The sequence below is a fragment of the Triturus cristatus genome, chromosome 1_2 (genome assembly GCF_964204655.1).
Source record: "Triturus cristatus chromosome 1_2, aTriCri1.1, whole genome shotgun sequence".
Lineage (NCBI taxonomy): Eukaryota > Metazoa > Chordata > Amphibia > Caudata > Salamandridae > Triturus > Triturus cristatus.
The window spans coordinates 1,114,408,778-1,114,431,960 of NC_140580.1; positions in this window are offsets into that span (position 1 = coordinate 1,114,408,778).

The window sequence follows — 23,183 nt, forward strand, 5'->3', positions numbered from 1 at the left end:
AATTTATAATATGGATAAGACTGCCTATTCGCTTGGTCTCAAAACCGACCACAAATAACTTTAAGTATTCACTCCGCAACTACTGTCTCAGCAAGAATAAGTAATGACAGCTGAGACATGACAATTAAGATCGCAAAGTCATCCTAGCCCAACTAGAGGTTCATTGCTACAAAAAACTAAGTACAGTCCCCACCTACTTCAAAAATTTCAAAAGTATCGTCCAATTCAAATGGGATAAAGGTATATTCCAGTATTGATGTAGGATAAAAATATTAAAAGATAAGAACCAATATAGCCCAATTGTATACTGGCAAAATACCCAAATAAGCCATTATAAGCTAAAATGTAGCAGATACATATAGTTGGGGAAAAAACGTAAAGCGACCTAATTCATGGGTACACATTAAAGTGACTTTAACTTCACAATACATACATCCTATAAACTACACTGGAAAGTCCATTAAATCTAGCATAAGATCTACATTCAGGTGAGGCTTACTTACTCGGTGTAGCGTTACGATTGATGCTTCTATTCCGAAACACCATACCCGCCGTTTGCCGGGAGAGCAGCCACCCTTCTTTAGCGGTTGCGTTTTATAACGCCAGTCGTGAACTAGAGCAAAAAAAGCAGAGAACCAGCGTCTGACGTCAGAAAAGGCGCCAAGATCGTCTCGGCTGAGCCTCACGAATATCAGCGCCATTTTGAAGTGTAGAACAGATCGACTGATCCTTCGTCTATAAAGGAATAGTAGCCCACCGTCTAAAAGGAAACTGAAGGTTCAAAAAAGGCAAGATTATAAGTATTAAATAACAATATATATATATATTGTTGAAACAGGCCAGAAAGGTGAAAATAAATATATGTATAAAGAAAAATAAGTTTAGTTATAAAACAAAAACCTCGCAAAAAAATTGCTAGGAGAACTCATTCGATATAAATATGAGTAGTAAGGCAAACCCCTATTTACAATTTGTAACAGAAGATGACGACCAAACACGTAATTCGGCAAAAGAGGTCAAAATAGGTGCCGTAATCGTATCTGTTCAGACCCTCAAAACGCAGCGCCATCTTTACGTATTAGAAATATATGCACGGCATTCGTTTTTAAGAAAAAAAATTAAATATAACAGGACCCTCGTATTATAAGAAAAACACGAGATCAAAAAAAGGCCAAAAGTGTATGTGTTAAATAGTAATATATATATTGCCAATACAAGTCGAAAAAGAAGCAGGATATTTGATTATACAAAAAAGAGTATCATATGTCGATCAAAGGACCAAGACCTATAAGAAAGTACTATTTGAGAAAGCAGACATAGGTTCCAATTGAAACTTATAAACGGAATTATAAATAGCCGCACCTAATAATAGTGCCATTTTGAAAAAGCTAATAGACTTTACAAAGATATGTATTCAAATAAAGGTATGGCAATAAAACAACCAAAGTCTATATGACATTTTAAACTCATCCATATATATATGAGTCTTAATGGAACATCACCGCACATACATGGTATTCCTAATTCGATTCAAATAATCACAGGTGTACATAACTCTATGGGACGTAAAACCTCTATAGAAAATAATGCATTTCACTATCAGTGTTATGTCCGGACCGAATAGACTGCAAGCGACATATCCATTTCGCTTCTGCCCTTCTGAGATTTAGTTCCCTATTTCCACCCCTTCTGTTAGTCGGGATATTCTCAATAGCATGAAACCAAAATGTGTCATCACCTGGGTGCATGCGTTCATAGTGTTCCGTAATGGGGTATCTTGAATCTCTGCCCCGAATAGCCCTCCAATGCTCCTGAATACGGAGTTTAAGAGGGCGAACAGTACTTCCCACGTAGATTAAATCACATGGGCAACCCAAAATATACACAATATGTGTAGTGTTGCAATTGCAGAAATGATTGACAAAATACCTGTGGTTGGTATTGTAGGAAAAGGACACAGTTCTATTCCTACCCATGGGGCAGATATTGCACGTCCCACATGTAAAAAAGCCTTTAGGTTTTGGAGGTAACCACGTTTCACCACTAGATGTTGACGTTATATAGCTGGGGCATAAGTCGTTCCGTATTGACACACCCTTTCTATACGTAATAGAGGGTCGACTGCCCAGATGTTCCTTTAATCCAGGGATGGCTGTAAGTAGGTGCCAATTTTTTCGAAAAACATTGAAAATCCTATCACTATGCATTGTATATTGTGTGATGAACCTAACACCAGAATTCCGTTTACTTTTACTGGGTCTGACACATAGTGTGGCATTTCTATCAGTTTGGTTAATCCTAACCTCTGCCATGTTCAAGTTCTTGATATCATAACCTCGCTTGAGGAACCTCTGTTTAGTCTCAATAACGTTAGCATGGAAGATCTCTGTATCACTGCAATTTCTTCTCACGCGAGTCAGTTCCCCAAAGGGTATATTATTAATAACTGACCTTGCGTGAGCACTTGTTGCGTGCAGCAAAGAATTGCAGGATGTAGTTTTACGGTACAGTTTACTCTGAATAGTCCCATTTTGGATATAAAATGTTATATCCAAGAAATCAATGGTTTCCCTATGATAAGACATAGTGAACTTGATGTTAAACATATTCTCATTAAGGTAAAGATGGTATTGTTCAAGTTGCTCAACTGATCCCGACCACAAGCATATCACATCATCGATGTACCTGCCCCAGTACACAATATACTGCGTCCAAGGGGAGGCACATCTGGCCAAGGCATGCTCCCTCTCATACCATCCCATAAAGAGACAGGCATAAGAGGGAGCAAACCTGGAACCCATCGCGGTCCCGTTGACTTGCTGGAACCAATGGTCGTTAGAGAGAAAAAAGTTATTTAATAGAATCAAATCAATCATTTGCAAAATCATCTTGTTCTGTGCATAGAGTTCTGCCCCTTCTCTATCCAAGAAAGACTGTACCGCCATAATGCCATATTTTCTGTCAATGCAGGTGTATAGACTTTCCACATCAAATGTGACGAAAAAGAGATCTTCCGACCATTCAAAATCATGAAGTTTTACCAAAATATCCTTGGTGTCCCTAACATATGAGGGCAAACCAAGAACATGTTTCTGCAACTTCAGATCAACGTACTCAGACAGTTTTTCAGTGGGTGAGCCGACCCCAGATATTATGGGTCTGCCAGGTGGAAATCGCCCCCCCCTTAAGTATTTTGGGCAGAATATAAATACATGGATAGGCGGGACGGTCAACCCATAAGTACCTATATTCCTCTTCCGTGATTAAACAAGAGTCCTTCCATTCACACAGCATAGCATTGATTTTAAGTGTCACGTCAGGAATTGGATTTCCCCTTATCTGTTTATAGCTTTTATTATCACTTAATTGTTGATCTATTTCTTTCAGATAATCACAGCGGTTCATGATGACAACGTTACCGCCTTTATCGACTTCGCGTATAACGATGTCCTGGTCATCCCTGAGCCGCTGTAATGCCTGACGTTCCGAATAAGAGAGATTCATTTTTGGGCGGACACCCTATTTGTTAGGGATTTCCAATTTGTAGAGATCTTCTACCACCTTATTGTGAAATACATCGATATTGTGATGGTACCCGCCCGCAGGGATGAATTTGGATTTAGGATGTACAGAGCTAGTAACTGGAACATCTTGTGTAATATCCAATTCTGTTAGGAGATTGGACATGTCTGAACTCTCCTCAGTAATAGATAACAAACAATGGATATTACGCACATCAGCAACAGAGTGCACGCCCTCACTCTTGGTGTTTGCATAACTTATCTGCCTAGAGGGCTGATTAGAAAAGAAATCTTTGAGCTTCAAAATTCTTGTAAATTTAAAAAGATCAACATGTACATTAGAAAAATCCCCACCTTGAGTGGGGCAAAAATTAAGTCCTTTACAAAGTAATTTTGTCTCCTCAACATCCAGTATTTTATTTGAAAGGTTGACAATTTTCAAATCAGAGGTATTTGTATTCACAGTACAGGGATTAGTGATAACACAGATGTCGTCAATTGGATTCTTTGGGGTCTGGGTATCTACAGTCTCTTGGGTCTGGTTGAGACTTCCACTTTTTCTACCGATCCCTTGTTTGCCCCTTTTGCCTTTGCGACCTCCCCTCCTGGTTTTAACTGATCTTTTTTTGTTGTAAACGGCTCAATATCCTTAGTTTTGCAAGTTCCTTTTGGAAAGATGAAGCCCCATCTCCTAAAGGGATCTCCTGATTTAAATTTGAAGATGTTGTACTACTCGTAGAAGAGACTGAGACGTTACTCACAGACCGACCATCATCCGTGTCCTCTTTCTCTTCCCTATTTCTTTTCTTATATTCTGTCACTGTTAAATGATCCAATTTTTTGGCGAACGTATAAATTCACCCATCCCTGTAATCACGATCATCCCTTTTTATTTTACTCAACTTCTTCTCCTTAATGTATGCTTGGTGACTATCCATTACTTGTTTTAAGATAGCATAATTTTTTTCAATGAGCTCTTTTTCCCCTAATTCACTGATTTCTTTTTCAACTTTCTCAATTTCCTCCTGTAGTTTTTCCCCTTTTTCCATTGAATGCCTCACTAAGATCTCCATCATAACACGTGAGGCTCCTTCTAAATTCCCTTCCCATTCTTTTAGTAAGTTCTCACTAAGATCTTCGAAAGTGGGAAAGATGAGAATCCTCAGGCCCCTGGGAACCTTACCATTCTCCATATATTGTTTGAGGGTGACCCCATCCCACCATCTACTCAATTCTTGTTTTCTCAGTCTCTCCAATCTTAGAAATAATGTTTTCAGGCTTGTTTTACCAGGAGTTTCCTTCTCCTTCAACATTTAGAAGTATGACTAATAATGTAATTTAGTTTTGCCACGTTTTCATGAAGTCTCCATTTTTATAAATATGGATGCTGTTCTAATGTTCTTTTCAATCTGTTCCTGCTCATTCCCCCTTTCAATCAATGTCCCCCTGAGTATCTTCTCTCCACACAGTCTCTGCAGTCTTCGGAGAGCACAGGACAATGTCATGTAATTAGTTATGTTTCTTCAAGTGCATGAATTGTGAATTAAACTTTCTCAGTGTTCTGAAAGTAGCTCATTCAAGGTCCTTTTGCTCTAGTTCCTGACGTGGGCCTGGTAGAGAACATTGGTGTATGAGTCATTGTCTAATTAAATGTTTCATAATGTTTGCATCTCTGGACAGAAACAATGTAGAAGCTGCAGAAGCCTCAATTAAAAATGGGTTAGTGCTATGGGCCTGATTATGAGTTTGATGGATGGGATACTCCATCACAAACATGACAGATATCCTGTCCGCCATATTACAAGTTCCATTATACCCTATGGAACCCATAACACAGTGGAAGGGATATCTGTCAAGTTTGTGATGGAGTATCCCATCCGCAAAACTCGTAATCGGGCCCTGAGTGTTTTAGGTTTTTTTACGTGTCAAACTCTGATTTGTTTGAAATGTGTTGTTACTATATGTTAAACAAAGGGATCCACCCTTATAAACATGGAAAAAATGGAACAAGCATTTGCAATGCAATAGGTCTCGCATTATTTAAGTTTGAGCTATTGGTGTTGCATTATTTATTAATACCAAAGAAAATGACAGAGTGCACACCTCTTATTCACAGGTTTTTACATAATTGATTTCTTTGAATTGTTAATGCGTGCAGGCCCGAAATCGTGGACTGCCCGGCCACGTGGGAAACATGTAAAGATATGTGGGGCGGAACTCCACCCCACTTCGGACGCACAGCCCATTTGAACGCTGTGCGTCCGAAGTGGGGTGGAGTTCCGCCCCACATATCTTTGCATTATTTATTAATGCCAATACCTCAAACTTTAATAATGCGAGACCTATTGTATTGCAAATGCTTGTTTAAAATGCTGCAATACGTACTTGAACACTGCCGTTGGATGTAAAGAGGTTATATTTTATAGTAGAAAACTAATCAATAGCAGGGAGTCAAGATTCAATCCGCATATATGAGCACCAGCGTGTTTTAGTCGGTCACATGAACCACTCTTTAAATGAGCGATTGAAATGACCTTTTTTGTTTCTCCCAAAGCCAGCTCTTGTAGAACCAACAAACTATTTCAGAACTAAAAAAGAATCTAAAGAAGTACTATGTGAAAGCGGTTTGTGTTTTATAAGGCCTAAAATATGATGAACAGCTGCAGGAAGATTCGTGCCTCAGGATTCTGAAAACTGCTTATGTTTTTCACAACTAAATTATAAAGCTGAGCTCCTGTATTCTCAGTTTAAAAAGCGGGAATAATTTAAAAAAACGAATTTCTGGTTTTAACAATGCATACAAACATATGTGCATATGCCAATTCTAGTCAAGTGTTCAAGTGCAGTATCCACAGCACTGGGGTGCCTCCATCCTGAGCGCGTGGCTGCGGTGACGTGGTGGCTGGCATAAACGCCGTGATCAGGGGTGCACTGGTCGATGATAACATTACAGCACAGATGTGAACTGGATCTGACAAGCTGGGTCTAGCGGACGGCGCTGGGCGTGGTAACTGAAGCAAGATGGCCACTGCCATTAAAGGCTGCTTCTCAGGTCCCAGTGACCCACCCACCCTCTGAACATGAATGGCAGGGTGGAACTCCGGGTCAGGGTTGTGTATGGAATAAGTCACTTTTAGCAGTGGGCGAGTCAATGAAAGCTCGAGCCAGATGATTGGCTCTGGATCAGTTCGAGGTCCACTTGGACCCCCCCAACCCTAAACAAGCTGAGCCTTCATGTGGCTTCTGCCTACCACCAAGAATGGAAGACAAAACATGTATCTACAATTTAAAAAAGGAAAGCGCTTCCAACTATCATTTGCAATAAATACCCCTCAATGCTATTTTATTTCCACATTTTAAATAAGTTTCACACACCACGGCATCAACAACTTCTTAAAGTGCGGGTGTAAATATCCGTTTTGCAGGCCGTTCGCTGCAAATATTTTCAGGGCTCGCCTCGTGCGCAGGCTCTTAAAGCCGAGCCAGACTTGCTTCAGGTTTGTTAGGGGCATATTATCAAGACAGGCGATAACATTATCGTCGCTTTAGCGGCAGAAAACTGCCGCTAAAACGGCGATAATGGGCTTGATAATATGCTCTATGGAATTCCAATTGAAGCCCATGCTAGATGTGAAGGGCATCTAACCTGAGCTTCAATTGCAATTCCATAGAGCATATTATCAAGCTCATTATCGCTGTTTTAGCGGCAGTTTTCTGCCACTAAAGCGGCGATAATTTTATTGCCTGTCTTGATAATATGCCCCTTAATTCGTTGGCTCGCCCGCCTCCAGGCGCTATTCCCTCTCAGCATCATCACTGGCGGGGCCATCCGCGCGAGGGCTGAAACAACTCCATGTTAGCTCAAACAGTAACACCTTGGCTTCCCACAAAAGACGGGCATGGTGCGGTTTATTTCAGGTAATGCACCGTCTTCTTAATGTCCGCAGAGACCCGTACAGTTCACTGGTACAGGCCCCTCGCTTCAAGCACTCAGGATCAAAGTCACGTGCTGCACCATCTGCAACATCTGTGGGCCCCTTTTATGCCCATCGCCTCCCTGCCCTTCCCTGTTTAAGTACTGCCGCCTCTCTCAGGCACTTGAATATTTCCTGGAACGCTCATCCCATTGAAAACACAAACAGCTGTAAGGTCTCCCGCAAGCACTTCCCCTGGACGCGGAGCTCGGTGACAGGCAGCGACATGTGAAGGCTGACCACTTAACAGCCCTGCCACCCACACAGGTCGAAAGTGAGTGCTTCTTTCCTCACTATGCACAATCAAAACGTAAATACAGCTACAGGGGCGGAAAAAACGAAACGATTTCCCTGGGGACAGGACCTGGAACATTAAAGGCAATGGCGGAACGACTCGCCTAACAACAAGCAAAAGAGAAAGTAGCTCCATATCCGGCCCTGGGAGGAGACCTGTGAGGGAGAGGGCTACCCGCGCATGCGCTGTACCTGTAACTTTTGCGTGTTCTGCAGCTCGTGCCCAGTGGCGGCATGTGCGGACTTCAAAACCGCCGGACGTTAATGAGTGCTGCGCGGCTCGTGCATCCCAGGGAGGTGGCCGCCAAAGTGCCCAAGGCAAAAAAAAAAAAAACACAGTACAGGAAGTCCGGCGGGAGCCCACCCCGCCTTCGTGAATGGTGCATGGTGCGGCCAAAGCAGGATTTCAGGCGGGGCTCCTGTTAGCAAAACGGAGCCCCGCGTGTTGCTGCAGTGACCGGCAGGAACAGCAGAGGAGCAGCGCAGAGTCCCAACAAGAACCGGTAAGTGCTTGGAGCGCGCGTGCACATTTAAAACAAAAAATGACATTGCATGAGGCTGCTCGGGACGGAAAAGGACAGGAGATGTGCACACCGCGTGGCTGTATGTGCGCGTACACCAACTCAAATCCGCCAAAGCCTGCGCGTGCCCATCTCCTGTCCCACTTCCGAGGCAAGTCAGCAACAATAGATCTCGCTGGCGACAGCAGCGCTTCGCGCTGCGTTCGCCAGGCGAGACCTAAAAAAGTGTCCCTCCAGAATTTGTGTGTCTGCCATGTTCATGGAAACCACACAGCTTTGTTAAAATACCCCTCATCCACCAAAAGGACCCTTGGTGGCATGCTTCATCATCGGGGATCTTCCAGCCCCGCAGGGGGACAGGACGTGCTACGACTACGCGGGAGCACTGATTACAAAAGTATGTGTGGTATAGGAGTGTGAGTGGAAGAGTCAGAAGTGAGTGAAAGTGATGAATAATTAAAAAATACCTGGCTCAGGGGAAAAATAAACTTTAATGTTCCTGTAAGCTGGTAATATTAAAAGTGGGGAAAGAGACAGAGGTACTATGCTTTAATGGGCCGTGCTTCCTTTGCCGACATGTTTCGAAGCCCTCCCCTGGCTTCTCCTCAGGACCTAGGGAGATCCCTTCTACACTCTAAATACTAAAGATAAAAAGTGAATTCTTTATAAGGTAATCACTATGTGGTGCATATTACAATCTACATGCACTGTATACTGTACCCCAATAGGTATTTTGCTGGTATGGGTTTTTAATTGGCCCATCTAGTGCCCCATGAGCCTGTAGAAATGGGAGGGAAGGAGCACCTTTAGTCAGACAGCCGTGGTGAGGTAGTATCCAGGCGTGGTAGCAACCTTGATGGGAGGGGACGAGGATTGGATGCTTGGAACAGTCCTAGTGGTAGGCAAATTGGCGGAGAAGTCACTGGCATCCTGTTCAGTTTCTGATTGATACTGGAACTACCTAATCTACATTTCATTCTATAGAAGTCTCAAACCTACCCCTCTCTGAAAGAGAACTCAAAGTTGTAGGGATCAGCAATAAAATATTCTTAATCAGGTTTCAGCAGATGTTCTAGATAAAATTGGTCAGAGGGCAAACAAATACTAATTTGTTTTGTGTGATTCAAGTCCTGAGAACTTGTTGGGAAAGAGCTTACTCTGCAAAATGAACTGTGTTATCTATTTTAAACCAGATGATGTTGCGATTGAAACTCAGGATGAGGACTCAATATTCAGGATTAATACACATGATACAAAGGTTCAGTTGTTTCCAGCTCTGACAAAACATGACCTGCCTCTGGATTTAACACATACTATCAAAGATAAGGGTGGATTTTACAGGAAAAAGGATGTGATTGATTAAAAGAGCAAAGCCAGTCAAAATAAAGGTCAAAGCGGATACAATATTTGAAAGAGCTAGACAGTATAGACTCACAAAAGAAGCAGAGGTGGGATTTAAACCAGTGATTGAGAAAATGATTGAGCAGGGAAAACTCCGAGAGGCACTTAGTAGTCCTAGTGATTCTCCTGTGATGGGAATTAAGAAACCAAATGGGAAAGGGAGAATTGTACAGGATCTCCGCAAGTTTAACACTATACTGATTCCATGTTGTTAAGTGGTACTGAATCGAGCAGTGATTTTATTTCAGAATCCACCTGATACAGAGTGGTATACCACCATTGACTTATGCAAAGTGTTTTTCTCTATTCCTCTTCATGAGGAATCACAGTTCCTTTTCACATTTCAATTTTTAATAAAGTTCATGTGTGGTGTTGAACCCCACAAGGGTATACTGATAATCTTCATTTTTCTCCCAAATCTTGAAGAAAAATTTGAATATTTGAGGTTGCCTTGCAATTCAGTTTTGGTCCAATATATTGATGACCTGCTGGTTGCATCAACAACAAGGAGCACTTCAAACAAGATGCAACTGCCCTGTTGAATTAGTCAAAATGGGCATAAAGTTTGCCCAACTAAAATGCAGTACTGTAAAAAGAAGTCATTCATATTGGACACCATATTGAAAAAGGTGTGAGGGAAGTCTCAAAAGAACGTGTTTCTACAATTCAGAAAATGAGTCAAAATTATTTTAAACATAAAGAATTTAGTATTAGTGGTTTTCAAGAAAATAACTATACTAGAATGCTAAAAGCGTGTATAGACATTACAAAGATTGAAAATTGTCACATTTGCACTTTACTTTTTACATTGGTTGTGAGGATGTAACTTACTCACAACTCCCTTTGTCGTATGGACTTTCTTGTAATGTGTTTATTACTGTTTTTAATGAATATGATGCACTTTTACCCTACTTGATTGATTTTCATGTTTCATAAGAATATCTTTCCATAAACGTAGATAGATCTAATATTATGTATGGTGAGTATTTGAGAGTTTTAGTACAACCCAATCATGTGACTAAAATTACTAATGAGAAATGTGTACGTATGAAAAAGAGTTTATTAATGAATACAATGAGAGAGAGATTAACATTTCGAGGAATTTAGAAGAAGGATGAATTGTAGATGAAAGAGGAAGAGGAAGAGTTTAGAAGGTCAAATTCACATACTAAATTATAGATGGAGAAGGAACGAAGGGTGAATTATGTTTGATTTGAATAAGTATTACTGGTGGAGATAAGGTAGAAAGATAGGAGAGCGAGTATGTGAAATCAGGTATGAGGCAAGTGGAGAGTATCTATTAGGAGGAGAGCCAATTTTAAAAGGAACCTATTATATGTGTGGAAGGAATGCTTATTTTAATTTGCTTGACTTTGGGTTGGTTAATGCTATATTGCTTTAGTGTTTCCCAGAATCTATCATGAAAATGTGATTGATAATGCAATAGGATTAAGAATAACGAAGAGAAATTTAGGTTGAGTAGTTTTATATATATTAGGAGCCATTATTCATTATTATTTATTCGGTAGGTGTTGCAATGAATGATGTAAAGATTAGAAGTCGTTCAACTTTGGTAGAATGGCAGCAGATATGTAAGGAGCTTTTAGAAAAGGTAATGAAGAAATGCTTGCAATTAGGGCTTTGGTTATTTATAACAGATTAGCATTGGATTTTCTTTTAGCAAAGGAAGGAGGATTCTGCATGGTATTCATAGCAAACAGTTGCTGCACCTATGTGATGGATAGTAGTAGAGCTATAGAGTTTTGTACTACTAGCTTGACTAATATCTCTGATGTAATTAATTCATTAGAACAACCGGGGTTATGGGAAAATGTAGGTTCATGGTTTAGTAACGTTTGAAAGGGGTTTGAAAGGGTTAGTGAATGGTTGGGTAAAAGGGGAGGTAGCATGTTTACGATAATCCTAACTCCTGCTATTATAATAATGGCGTGTGTAATAATTCAGTTTCTTTTGATATATCTTGCTACCTGTATAATTAAATGAGGTAAAGGTAACAGGTTCAAAAGGAAAAGAGAATCAATGGAATTGGAACTGGGGTGTTTAAAGGAGAATGTTTATCAACAAGTGAAGATGACGGGAGAGGATTCTCGAAAGCAACTGATGTCCATGTCAATGATTTAACTGATTTTGAAATTAATAATTTTTATTAATTTAGGTTTAGGGAGTTTGTGAAACTTTTTTTAATGTGCAATTTTCAGTGATAATTAATTTTGAGTAATAGTGATTTTTATGATGGAATCTGATTGCAAACTTTGAATTAATAACATTGCACCGAAAATGAGTTTTCTATAACATTTAGAAGTGTGTTTAATAATGTGATTTAGTTGTGTCTCATTTTCATAAAGTCTCCATTTTTATTAATATGGATTCTGATTGGATGTTCTGTTCAATCTGCTCCTGCTTATCCCCACCCCCAATCAATGTCCCCCTGTGTGTCTTCACTCTTCAAAGTCCCTGCAATCTTTAAAGAGAACAGGACACTCTGGCGCAACTAGGGAGCGATAAGGGGGCATCAATGATGGGTGAGTGTGAGGGAATTCTTGAAGAAGCAGATAATTGTGGAGGGCTCCAACACAGATTGTCGCACTTGCAGCCACTTTTACTAAAGCCAGCACTTTCTCCAATGTCAGTTACTTCCTCATGGTGACAGATGATTATAAGAGGTATCATGAGACCTAGATTGTTCATACAATGCATGTTAATACAGTCATTTCTAAAATGTGCTGGTTAAGGCCTTAAAACCTGTAATGGCCCACAGTTTCAGAGTTGGAAATTCACAGAATACCCGTAGTCTTTCTGAATTAATCACTACAACATTGCTCAGCATTGTAATCTATGACGCAATATGCACACCAAACTATACAATCTGCACAACAAGAGTAGAGCGTGACATCCAGGAGTGGGTTATCCACTTATTCCAGTTTGAATGGGGGAACATGTCCATGAACAGCATGTATAAAAAGCATTGGAAAACCAATGGCTTTACCAATGCCTGTTTTGAAAACCTTTCCTACCAGAGAGACAGATGGTTATAGTTTGTCTTCTTGAAATTCTTGCAGTTCTTAGTGCAATTATATTATCAGTTGTCCATTTGAACTTTACAAATTTGCTTTCAGTCCTTCCCTTGCTTTCTGTCACCGGTCTGTCACCACTCTGATGTTGTTGTTGGCTGTCTTTATTACTAGTTCATTTACTCTTTCCGTTCTATTTCTTCTCTCAAGCTTTCTCATTCACTCTCAAGTGTCTCTGTTACATTTCTCAGCTACCTCTCTCTTTTTCTGTCTCCCTTTCTCTCTCTTCCTACTCCCTATCTTCTTCCTTTCAAGTTCCTCCCTCCTCTTGCTTTTATTCCATCTTCCCTACCCCGCTCTTTATTTCTCTCTCTCCCTCTCTCACTCCTGTTACCTTTATCACAGCTGTCTTTCTCACCATCTCAGCTGTCACTCTCTTCTCCTCTTTCTCTCACATGTACTCTTACCTCTTTATGACCCTCTCTAACTCATTGTAGTGTTAGGACTTGTCCTACCATTATATTGTATCATGGCACATTCTGGCCACAACATGTTTATCTTTGTATGGGGCACGCCGTTCTGGGTTCCTTCTTTATGGTTTCCAACTCCGACTGAGCCAGGTGGAGTTGGGAACTCGTGGAGAGAGGATCGTCAAGACGTGGTCTTCTTCGGCTAAATAAACATATGTTCAAGCTACATTTAAGCACCTAGCTTCTTCAATGTGCTAAGGGCACACTTCACACTCATCCTTACCTGTCTCTGTCACATCTTCCCTTTCTCTCATCTTTGTCTCTTTCTCTCTTGTCTGTTATGTCTACCTCTACAATGTGATTTCTGTCCTTTTCTTAGTGGCCTCCTAGCAACCCCTCCCCCCAACCTCCAACCCACGGCCTGTTTGTCTCACCTGTACAGTTTCCCTTCTTCTTTCTCTGCCTACTCCGGTGCTCTGAGGCACAAAAGCAGAGCCCCCCCCCCCCCCAGCCAGTTGGGGAACCCTGCCCTCCCCCTGCACTGCAGGGACTGAGTGGCCCTCTTTTAACCCCTGCTGAGAGCAAAGCAACTGTGATGTCATCAAGGAATGTTGACGCTGGCCTGACTGAAAGCTTGTTGGGTAGAGGTTGCTGGGGGCGTCTGATTGGAGCAGAGGTTAGACTGAAGATGGTGTCAGGTTTCAGTAAAACCCTTCAAGGTGGTGGACCCAATGGTAGACCTATCAAGTTAGAAAACGTACCTGTGACCACATGTATACTTAGGTAATGTGAGGAGTCCCAGTTATTTGAATCATGACTCAAATTCATTTGAATCAATTCTTACATTCATACAATGCTGTCGAGGTGACAGGTGGATCTCGTAATCTGTACGAACACTGTCACTGGTGAAATACTAGGGTCCCCCTTTGAGCCGCATAAATGGACAGTGTGAGCCACGAAAAGCCAGACTATAGGACCAACTGGCTCTAGGACTAAATGTGTGTGAAAACAGATGTTACTCACAGAAGTTCTACCTCTCCTTTTAACTTTTTGTGACATCTAATTCAAAGGTCTCAGCCTTTCTAATTTCAAATGTTTGTTAATTGCTGGGTCCCCAACTGCGCTAGAAAACCTGTATATCAGGATATGGTTTCTCCCTTGCACTAGTATTAGACATATCATTTGTAAAGAAAATTGAGTGGATTTAATAGCACGAAGAGCCCAGGGAGATTAACAAAATATTGTAAAAGCAGAAAGACATATGCTGGAGCAGAGTTTTCAGTTTGAAAATTCAGTGGCTTTTGAAGCTCTGGCATGTCTATTCGTTGTACTAATTTATTAATAATTAATAATTAATTATTTGTCTTGTGCAAGTGTGTTTATATTAATCAATCCGTTTGTCCTAACAAGAGAGAGTTACACGTGGGTGCGCATAAATGTGCTGTTTAAAAATAACGTGCGTGTTTTCATGTTTAAACGTTGCTATGTGCTGTTTATTTTTGAGCACAAAATGCTTTCCGAATTAATGCTTTTCTATGTTGCAAGTGCTAGATAGATGCATACACATAAGGGTATTAGTGGGGTTAACACTGTTTAATCACTATGCTGTGGTAACGTTGTTTTTGTCTCTTTTAATTAAGATGGTCTATTGAGGCCTATGATGGCCTAGAAAAGATGGCCGATTTGTGAGCCTGGCTGTGATTTATAATATGAAAACTGTGACGAGGGAGACCCCTGCTGGAAATGGTCCTGAAGCTAACTGACCATGGTCCTTGCTTGCTTGTTTGAAAACTTTCCATGAGGACAGCAGCAGTTTTGGGAGATCTCCAAGTGAAGTGAAAATGTCCTTGGCAGCCTTGGGAAACAAAGGAGCCTTAGAGAAAAACTCTGAACTGTGGCTCGATTGCCGAGGAGAAGTAGAACTAATATGATACATGTTTTATTTCTTGGTTCCTGTTCCGTAGTCTTTATTATGTGAACTTTTCCTGAGCGGAGATTTTCAAATGTAGCGATGTTACATCCTTTCCTTCTTGCTCTGCTCAGCAGGTCCGGCGGACATTACAGCTTTTTCTATGTTTCCAATGTATCTTTCCATTGTTTAAGACACTATAAGTAATGTTAGCCTAGAGAGGGTTTTTTGCCACTTGCCATTTTGCCTTTGCCGCGTACCGAATCTGCGTTGCTGAGGATCGATGCTGAAGGGACTTCGTCTTGAGAGACATTTACCGAGAGACTTGTCCTGACCCGTTCTGACATTTAGCTAGAATAGGTAACTATGAGAAATGATTTACTCTGATTGATTTCCTTTGACTAATTTTAGATAAAGCAATATAATTTTAAACATGGTGTTGGATATTCTTTCTTGTCAATTATTTATTTATTTATTTATTTATTTATGTGTTTTATAGAGCGCGAACTTGACCCGTTAGGGTATCAGAGCGCTTTACAGGGGAGCAAAGCAATATACAGACAGATTTAGAGTCAACCAGTTACAGCTCAAGTAGCAGTATAGTGCAGGAATATATATACACAACGTATGTATTTACATTTTACATAACCGATTACAAAGAGCGACAAACCATATTTACAGAGTACATTTTCAATAATTCTAACCCGGTCCCAAGATTCTGGTGTTTCGGGAGACCCGGTAGGTAGGGGGGAGGTAGTGGGCCGTCATAGGCTATGCCAAAGAAGTAGTTGAGGTAGTGTTAGACGAGAAATTTGCCCATAAGGAAGATTTTGGCATCCTTTTTGAAGTGAGACAGTGAGGGGATTCTTCTGATGTTTACATTTTTGATCATTGCTGTATATGTTGTATAGATTATGTATAAGGACAGTCACAAAAACCAGGTCTTATCGACCTCGATATAGATGCAGGGTGATTAGGAGTTTTTCCTTCCACAGGTTTATTGCTGGTAGAGTATTTGAGCGTATGTTAGTGTAGTGAAATGGGCCCTAGCGTATGATGTATGCATGTGCGTGTAACTGTGAGATTACTCTATCCGTGGTAGTGGGAATATTATACACACCCTGATCTCTATCACATATACATTGATATAAACAAGTGGTTAATAATTTTAGTACTGAACTACCTATACATTATGGGATTTGGGACTATGTTCAAACTCAAGTGAATGAGACAAGGACGAATCACAAGTATGAAATATACTTTTCCAAATGATGCCTCTGAGAAAATTACACAGAGACTCTAAGGATAGATACAAAATAATGGACATAGTTCGGTTTGAGAAGAATAGAATGTGATACACCTGCAAATGCATGTCAGTTCTTTGGCTAACTAACTCTGTGACAGACCCGGAGCATTAAGTTGAGGTGGTATATCTTTCTACCACCTCAAACGAAAGGGACAGAGTGAGGCAACTTCTGTGGACAACCGGCATTATCATGGTAACACCTGTAGCCTGTGATATTGTCTACTTGTAATGGAGAATAGTTTTGGTGGTCACATAGATTTAATTATTGTTAAAACGCTAGCATTAGCGTATAAAAGTACCTAGGGTCACTTTATCTGTTGTCAGTAACACAGGTTAGGTCTGAAAAAGAAGGAAAAGCTGGTTTAAATATGGTTTTGGTAGCCTCAGGTAACCCATGGTATGGTTAATGTCTGGAAGTGACAGATAGAAGCTGGAACCAGCAGTCGCACCTACTCTTGTCGAAGCTCGCAGAAGTAAGGGCGACTCCTTCCTCAAAGCACGGTGAGCTAAACACTTAGGAATTTCAAGTGGAAACAAAAGGTTTCTCCTTGAAGGGTCAGTGGTTGGGGGAAAAAGCCAAGCAGCATAAATAATCTCCAGACAGACATGATATCCAAGGCGGGGACTTGTAGACGACATTTGGCTCCCACAAAACTTGGGCTGGAGTAAATGTGACCAGATACAGCTGGAGAACAATTCTAGGACAGGGTGCAGGATCCAGGTGGTGGAACTGGATTCCAGTAAATGGAGCAGGAGTCCATGAGATTGGTGAGGCTTCAAGGAGATTACTCAGGGTTCCAGGAAATGGAGCAGGGTTCCAATAGATGGAGTGGGGTTACAATAGATGGAGGAGGGTTCCAACAGATGGAGCAGGGTTCCAGGAGATGGAGCAGTGTTCCAATAGATGGAGCAGGATTCCAGGAGAAGGAGCAGTATTTCATGAGATGGCGCAGGGTTCCAGGTGATGGAGCAGGATTCCCAGATATGGATCAGGGTTACAGCAGATGGAGAAGGGTTCAAGTAGATGGGTCAGGATTCAAGGAGATGGATCAGGGTTCCAATAGATGGAGCAAGGTTCCAATAGATGGAGCAGGGTTCCAATAGATGGAGCAGGGTTCCAATAGATGCAGCAGGGTTCCAATTGATGGAGCAGGGTTCCAGGAGATGTAGTAGGGTTTCAGGAGACGGAGCAGTGTCCTGGGAGATGGAGGAGGGTTCCAGAAGTTGTTTCAGGCTTCATGGAGATGGAGCAGAGTTCCAGGAGATGGAGCAGGGTTCCAATAGATGGAGATGGGTTCCATGGCATTTAACAGAATTCCAAGAGATGGAGCAGAAAATTACAAGAAAAGAGGGGCAGGTAATCAGGATGGGAAATCCTACCGCTATATATACAGTCATGTTTGTAAAACATGATACTGATGGTGCAGCTCCTTCTACAGAGATAAACCGGAAGTGAATATGTGAAAGAAGCAGAAAATGACATAAAGGAAGTTATATCCCCATGATGGATTGGGGTATTAGCTGACATAGCACTGATTGTGGAAACCATGTTTGTGTGAGCAGAACAAACATTTTTATTTACAGTTTATGAAGGAGGCGAAACAGCAGAGACTGAAAAAAGGTGCCATCTTGTGCAAGGCTTGGTGACAAACATTCCCCCAGGTGGACTCCAGAGAGAACACAATGAATATGAGGGCCAACATTAAACAAGACTCTGCTTGTGTATGGATAACCCTCTCAAGCCGTCATTATATGAAGGAACACAGGGTTTCTTCGTCCACATCCAGATACAATAGAGCCCTCTCAACGAGGACACTCTCAGAGATCCACAGTTCAACCACCGACCCTCCACCTGCACAGCACAACAGAAAATCTGCAAGCTCAAAATGAGAACCCACTGCATGGTCAGGAGTGATGCAGATATAGCACCATGGGACCGGGTGGGAACAGAGGATTGCATAAGTACCTGGTCAGACATCTAAACATGTATAGGTTTGAATACCAGTAGCCCAAACTCAACTTTAAATCTTAAAGCTAACTATATGCTTTTGATTATTGAACCATTGATGTTTTCCAAAGACAAACATAGCAAAAACATTTTTAGGCCTTGCCTAAGACAGGGCATACACCTTCTGTTGAGAAACCCTGTATCTTACATTGAGTTCTAACCCCACCCATTGCTTACTAATGGTTGGCGTAATCTCATTTGCATGCTTCTTATTCATCAGCTTTCCTTCCTCTTCTTGTATATGTCCCTCCCCTGGAGCATGAATGCATAACTTGTGTCCTTCCACTTCTCATTTTTCAGGTGATTCTTTTTTTGTTTTTTTTTGTTTATGCACTCTATGAGAGCCTTTGTGTTTTCCATCTGTTTATGTTGTGAACTTTCCCCGTCCCATGTTCTTTTTTTGTGCCCTACTCCAGTTGCCGTTCTTTCTTCCTCACTGCTCACTTTTCCCTGCCATTTTTGCTTCTCCATCACCCCATTGTCTGTTCACCCTTAGTGCTGCTCTCCTACCCACTGGTTTCTGTTTGCATCCCCAGTCACTCCTACTCATCCCCATTGCCTGTGTGTTTTCCCATTCCTCCCACCCAAAATTGTCAATGTGCTTCCTCATTTACCTCCCACCCGCCCTCCATTGTCAGCTTGCTCTTACAGCCCCTCTGGCCCGCACTCTGTTGCCAGCTTCTGGATCCACCCAAATCTGCCATCTCACCCGTTCTGAGCTTGCTGCCTACCCTCTGTTGTCAGTTTGCTTCCCCATTCCCTCATGCCCACCCTTCATTGTCAGCTTCCTTTCACAGCCCCTATGTAAGAAATTGAATTATTATTTGGCGGGTGACTATCTACTTTAAGGAATAATCACAAACCTTGTCAGGGAGAACTCTCAATGTCACTAAATTAACCGGAGCCCAACCCCACGATAGCTATGGCACAGAACTGACAGGCTTAATGTAGGGCAATGTATAATGCAGTACCAAAACAGTAATAAGTCGGAATGCAAAACAATAAAAATACCACAGCAAATTTGGAAAATAGTGTAAAATTTTAGAAACAAAATGCCACCAAAGTGGCAAAACCTCAATAAGGGAATCAGAGATATGAATCACAAAGTCCCAATGATATTCAATGGCTGTGGTAGACTGGGCCCTAGCCGCAAACTGAGACTGACCGCGATGAAGCGTGGGTCGGATACACCAACCAGCTTCATCCAGATTTTACCTTCTGACTGAGGGCCTGATTTAGAGTGCGATGGATAGGTTACTCCATCACAAACATGACGGATATCCCGTTCGCCATATTACAGGTGCATTATATCCAATGATACTTGTAATACGAGGGACAGGATATCTGTAATGTTTTTGATGGAGTGCTCTGTCTATAAATTAGACCCTTATTCCTTTAAGTCCCAATCCACCTCAGGAGTACACTTCTAAAGCCCCCCAGGACCTGTGGGGTGACACTTAGAGATTCACTGGGTATCAGGCAGAGGGCAACAGAAGGGTCCAGTTCAGGTTCAGCTGCCACTCGTCAGTTGGGCAGTAGCAGGAACGGTCTCTTGTAGCTTGCTGCTGTCGTGTCCTGTCTCCCAACATCAACCTGTCCTCCTCCACCTCCCGAGGTGTCACCTTGTCTCAGTGACATCCCACCTCTAGTCATGCCACTTGATATGACCTTGCATTTCACTTAGAGGTCGGCTCATTCCTATCTTAGCCTCTTGGCCCACGCTCAGTGTATATCTCAGCCCTCCCTGGCTCCTTGTCACATAATCAAGTTGTATTGTTTGCTATGTTGAGTGCTCAAGCAGTGTTGGTTGCTACTTGGTGTGCTCACATAAGCCTCTTTCCTTTTATATCGGAGTGCCAAGTTTTATGTAATTTTCTGTACTGTTGTTGTAGGATTTACCGAAATCTTGCAAAATATAGGCAAATATCAATGGCCATCTTGGGCGCTGTCAGTATTTAAACTGCGCCCAAGCTTCTGCACCTGCTTTGCCTCACTGAATCTCTTGAAAAGCAGGTTCACCTTCAGCTACTCTACTTACCGGCTTACCTGAAGAATCCAGTGTGTCATAGAACTGTCTTGGAGACGAATGGTGCCCTTCCTCAGCCCTTGATATGGCCAGTCCTTCCGTGCAGCAAAGCTTCATACTCTGAACCCTTACAGAAAAAAGAAAGGCAGTGAGTATCAACACTTTTGACCATACCTGAAAACATCTAACAAATGTAACACTTTAATTATTTCAAACCACATAGCATAGCTATGCAAGAAAAGAGACTTAAAAACCACAGACATTGGTGAAGGGATTGTGTTTAGAAAACAGACATATATTTTAATTGAAATTTCAACACATCGGTTCAGAGGCTGTCTCAATAACTAAACCATCCGTGTGAAAAGGAACACCATGGGAAAGAAGCAACTAGGAAGTGTTGTAACTCAACTTGTAACGTGAGTTGATAAATGATTCAAGTGTAACACTAACTTGTTAAGAATCTGTTCCCCCTCCTGTGCTCTGAAGAAGTCTGGGAATCTTCTTGTCAAAACTATTTTGGGGCCCTTTTGGGGACCTCTCTGTACTATCCTGGCCTTCCCTTTCCCTCTGCAGAGGGGAACCTCTACCACCCTTCCTGTGGTCACTTCTGGGTATCTTTTTGGACACTCTGGTGCTGATCCAGAGGTCAGCTTATTCCCCGAGCTGTCTTGGGGGCAGTGAGCGTGGTGGTTATCAGGTGCTGTAGCAACTCTGTACAACAGTTTCTTAAAATGTACTGGTTCATTATAAAACTGTACAGACTATCATATTCATTTAGTTTACTGTCCTTCACCCAAACATACAGTTCCTTGATAGAAGAATCCACAAAATCCACGTATGTGACTGCTTCTGGCTATCCCTGAACTTCAGGTGATACTTCTCAGGGGTCAGACCACACATAGTGATGAGAGCTTCATTCATGGGGGCATAGGTCATATAGTCAGCTACTTCCAGGACAGATTAGGTATCTCTTCCCACAATGAGCATGTGCTTCACAGACTGGACTCCAGTTCTCCTCTGGTACTCTATGCATATGCAGGGCCACCTCCTGTGCGGCACACCTCTTATCTATGTAATCAGTACCTCATATCTAGGCACCACGTCTTTGGGGATGTGGACTCTTTTGCTTTTCCTAGGCACCTCACTGTCATTGGCACAATCTTCAATGGACTCAGAAGTCCTCTTGAATCTCAGGTGCAGCTCTTGTTGGCTTCTCTCGTAGGCCAGTAGCTCCTTTGTTTCCTCCAATGCCAAAATTACTTTCTTCTCCTCCAGCGCCATCTCTGCTGCTGCCTTTTTCTCCTCAGCAGCCAGCTTTCTCTCCTCAAGGGAAACCAGCTGCAATATCAAGGACCTCTCTGTCTGGCTGTCATACAGCTGTGATGGGGCAGACTAGGGGAGGAGCACACTGCTCCCTTCCCTGGACATGGCAGGTGAAGCTGCTACTTGGGGGGTTGCACTCCTCTGGCACTGGGGCCTCTTCAAATCGCAGTGTTAAACTGCTACAGACAGGCCACAATGGGAGGCCTGAAGGTATGTTTTACATTGTCACTATAGTGGAGGGCACAATAGACGTTGCCGCCCGCTAGTGATTTTTAAATTACAGGCCCTAGGTGCATTATGTACCATATACTAGGGACTTATAGGTAAGTTAAATATACCAATTAGGAGTATGCCAATCTAACCATGTTTAAAGGGGGAGCACAGGAACTTTACTATTGGCTAAAAGGGGTAAAGTGTAGAGTTCTAAACACAGTTAAAGTAGAGGGTCCAGCAAAAAGCAAACAGGTCAGCGTGACTTAGCAGATAAGGCAGATTTCATACATCTTCCGTTACCAGCTTGCTACCTCAACCCCTCCGGCCATCCCCACCTTTGTTCTCTTGCTGTCAAGGCCTAATTGTCAGCTTACTGCCTCAGCCCTCCTGACCGCCCCCATTGTCAGCTTAGAACTGCAGCCGCTCACACCCACCCTCAGTTGTCCATTTGTTTTCCCAACCCCAATCTCCCACCCGCCTTTATCTGTTTGCTTCTCCAGCCACCCTGCCCACCCTCTGTTGTCTGTGTGCTTCACCACTGTCTTTCACATGTCCTGTCTTTCTACCTGTGTCCTTCTCTCCCACCCTCACTCCATGTTGCCTCGTCTCCAACCCACTCCCTAATTTTTACTTTTAATAAAAAGATGTGCAATAGTGCTGGCTGCATCATAGTGCTCTTTTTATTATTTTAAAGCATGCTGCAAAGCATGGTTAAAAAAGTAATGTTTTTATTATGTGTAAATAATAAATAAAACTGATGTACAGAATTAATTAAAAGTAGTTTAATTTAATTTTATTTAGACTTAATCTTACATTAATTTTTAAATTAAAAAAGGCTGTTAAACTATTTTATAACAAATAAAGGATATGTTTTACTTTTATATTTATTTTTAACATTAGAATAAACGTATTTATATTTTCAACTGTTTTCAACAATCGAATTTAATCTAAAAATGTTTTCCAAGGGGTTTTATTTAAGTCGCTTTCTCCATTATATTTTAAGGGAGGGGCTTGCAGTATCAGTGGTTGACCATGGGTGGTGCTGGACTTACTGTTATTTCTTTTTGGCAGTAGTAACTTATACTTGTAAGGTTTTTACATTTAGCTCCACCCCCTGGAGGTGGGGACATGCAAGTCTACTCATTTGAGTAACTATACACTCAGATTTTGGAAATAGCCAAAAGT